The sequence below is a fragment of the Pongo pygmaeus genome, chromosome 10 (genome assembly GCF_028885625.2).
Source record: "Pongo pygmaeus isolate AG05252 chromosome 10, NHGRI_mPonPyg2-v2.0_pri, whole genome shotgun sequence".
In the NCBI taxonomy this organism is placed as follows: Eukaryota; Metazoa; Chordata; class Mammalia; order Primates; family Hominidae; genus Pongo; species Pongo pygmaeus.
In genome coordinates this window covers 4130072-4133456 of record NC_072383.2, presented here as the reverse complement: position 1 = coordinate 4133456, position 3385 = coordinate 4130072, and the positions used below count along the sequence as shown (strand labels likewise).

General features: G+C 41.2%; 1 pseudogene; it reads right to left on the bottom strand.

The window, feature by feature from the left end:
- Nucleotides 1-692: 692 nt before the first annotated feature.
- LOC129010880 (heat shock cognate 71 kDa protein-like) lies at nucleotides 693-2796 on the bottom strand (annotated as a pseudogene).
- Nucleotides 2797-3385: the final 589 nt, after the last annotated feature.

Genomic DNA, 3385 nt, shown 5'->3' with positions numbered 1-3385 from the left:
ATCTTAACCATATTGAGTCTTCCTGTTCGTGAACGTAGACTTTCTCTTCACTTACTTAGATTGTTGATTTCTTTCATCAGAGTTTTATAGTTTTTCTCATGTAGTTTCCTTGCACACATTTTGTTAGATTTATACCTAAGTATTTCATTTTTGGGGGTGCTAATGTAAATGGTGATACATTTTTAATTATAAATTCCAATTGTTCACTGCCGGTATATAGGAAAGCAACTGACTTGTATATTAACCTGGTATCCTGCAACCTCGTATAATCATTTATTAGATCAAGTTTTTGTGTATGTGAATTTTTTGAATTTTCTACATAGACAATCATGTAATCTGCAAATAAAGTTTTCTTTCTTCTCAATTTCTATACCCTTTATTTCCTTTTCTTCTCTTAATGTACTAGCTAGGACTTACAGTATAATGACAAATTGGAGTGGTGAGAAGAAACATTCTTGCATTATTAATTCAAATATTTTTATGGTGCCAATTTTAAATAGTTGTATTTAAGACATTGAATTTTTCACTTACAATACAGTGTTTATGAAGTGCAATGTTATTTCCTTCCCCTGTGCATATATTCCATATTCAAGTATTGAGAATGCCCCGTAACTTACTATAGCAGCTGAACTTTTTTAAACTGCCACAGAATTTGCTACAAATTTAGATCCTTCAATGTTTTATATGTGTGGAACAATGCTACATCTATACTTGGGTTGGCTTAATCAACCTCTTCAATGGTGGGCCCTGAGGAAGCACCACCAGAGGGAGGAGCTACACCACCAGGGAATCCCCCAGGCATTCGTCCTGGCACGCCTCCTGCACTCTGGTACGGCTTGGTGATGATGGGGTTGCAGACTTCCTCCAGCTCTTTCTGCTAATGTTCAAATTCTTCCTTCTCAGCAGTCTCATTCACATTGAGCCAGTCGATAATTTCATTACACTTGTCCAGAATCTTCTCTTTGTCCTCATCGTTAATCTTGCCTTGAAGTTTCTCATCTTTGACAGTTGCTTTCCTGTTGAATGCATAGGACTCAAGTGAATTCTTGGATGACACTTTGTCCCTCTGCTTTTCATCTTTAGCTTTGTACTTCTCAGCTTCCTGGACCATACGTTCAATGTCTTCCTTGCTCAAACAGCCCTCGTCATTAGTGATAGTAATCTTGTTCTCTTTTCCTGTACTCTTGTCCACAGCAGAGACATTGAGGATGCCATTGGCATCAATGTCAAAAATGACTTCAATCTGAGGAACACCTCGGGGTGCAGGAGGTATGCCTGTGAGTTCAAACTTGCCAAGCAGGTTGTTATCCTTGGTCATGGCACGCTCACCTTCATAAGCCTGAATAAGCACACCAGGCTGGTTGTCAGAATAGGTAGTGAGGATCTGTGTCTGCTTGGTAAGAATGGTAGTATTACACTTGATGAGGACGGCCATGTGACTCCATCAGCAGTTTCAATACCAAGAAAAAGAGGAGTAACATCAAAGAGCAGCAAATCTTGAACATTTTCAGACTTGTCTCCAGACAGAAAGGCTGCCTGGACAGCTATACCATATGCAATAGCTTCATCAGGGTTGATGCCCTTATTCAGTTCTTTCCCATTGAAGAAGTCTTGGAGAAGCTTCTGAATCTTGGGGATACGAGTAGAACCACCAGCCAGGACAATATCATGAATCTGTGACTTGTCTGGTTTGGCATCTTGAAGGGCTTTCTCTACAGGGTCCAGGGTGCCATGGAACAGGTCAGCATTCAATTCTTCAAATCGGGCAGGGATAATGGAGGTATAGAAGTTGATTCCTTCATAGAGACAATCGATCTCAATATGGCCTGGGTGCTGGAAGACAGAGTATGCTTAGCATGTTCACAAGCAGTGCAGAGGCATCTTACAGCTCTCTTATTCTCACTGATGTCCTTCTTATGCTTGTGCTTGAACTCAGCAATAAAATGGCTGACGATTCGGTTGTCAAAATCTTTTCCACCCAAGTGGGTGTCTCTGGCTGTAGATTTGACCTCAAAGATTCCATCCTCAAAATGGCACGCTCACCTTCATAAACCTGAATAAGCACACCAGGCTGGTTGTCAAAATAGGTAGTGAGGATCTATGTCTGCTTGGTAAGAATGGTAGTACTATACTTGATGAGGATGGTCATGACTCCACCAGCCGTTTCAATACCAAGGGATTGACACATCAAAAGTGCCACCTCCCAGGTCAAAGATCAGCACATTTCTTTCTGTTCCAACCTTTTGTCTAAGCCATAAGCAGCAGCAGTTGGCTCATTAATAATTCTAAGTACATTGAGACCAACAATAGTTCCAGCATCTTTGGTAGCCTGATGTGGAGAGTCATTAAAGTAAGCTGGCACTGTGACCACAGCATGGGTAACTGTCTTCCCAAGGTAGGCTTCTGCCATTTCCTTCATATTTGCCAGAACCATAGAGGATACCTTCTCTGGATAGAAGCTTTTGGTCTCTCCCTTGTATTCCACTTGGACCTTGGGCCTGCCAGCATCATTCACCACCATGAAGGGCCAATGCTTCATCTCAGACTGTACAACAGCATCATCAAATCTGTGTGCAATCAGACGTTTGGCATCAAAAACCATGTTGGTGGGGTTCATTGCAACTTGATTCTTTGTGGCATCACCAATCAATCGTTCAGTGTCCGTAAAGGCATCATAGGTAGGAGTGGTTCGGTTTCCCTGATCATTGGCAATTATCTCTACTTTTCCTTGCTGGAAAACACCCACACAAGACTAGCTGGGCAGGGATCAATACCAACTGCAGGTCCCTTCGACATGGTTGCTGGCATGTAGGCCTGGCTCCGACAACGAAGAAAGACACAGGAACTCCGAGAGCTGCAGGTGAGTTCAATGAGCTAATTCAAATATTTTTATTTCAGCTATTCTGATAGGCATGTAATTCTGTCTTATGATTTTTTGCATTTCCCTAATGACTAATGATATTGAATATTTTTTCATGTACTTATTTGCTATCTGTAGATTCTCTTTAATGAATTTTTTCATGTCTTTTGCTTATTTTCTAATTGGATTGACTTTTTTCCTTCTGAGTTTTGAGAGTTCCGTATATAATCCAAATATGAGTATCTTATCAGATATGTGGCTTGTAAATATTTTCTCTCTGTCTGTGTAGCTTGACTTCTCATCCTCTTAACAGAGTCTTTTGCAGAGTAAAAGCTTTTGGTGTCAAGGCTAAGAACTCTTTGCTTATGCCTAAATCCTGATGATTTTCTCTCTTTTCTTTTTTTTTTTTTTTTTTTTGAGACGGAGTCCTGCTCTATCGCCCCAGCTGGAGCACAGTGGCCCGATCTTGGCTCACTGCAACCTCCACCTCCCGGGTTCAAGTGATTCTCCTGCCTCAGCCTCCCA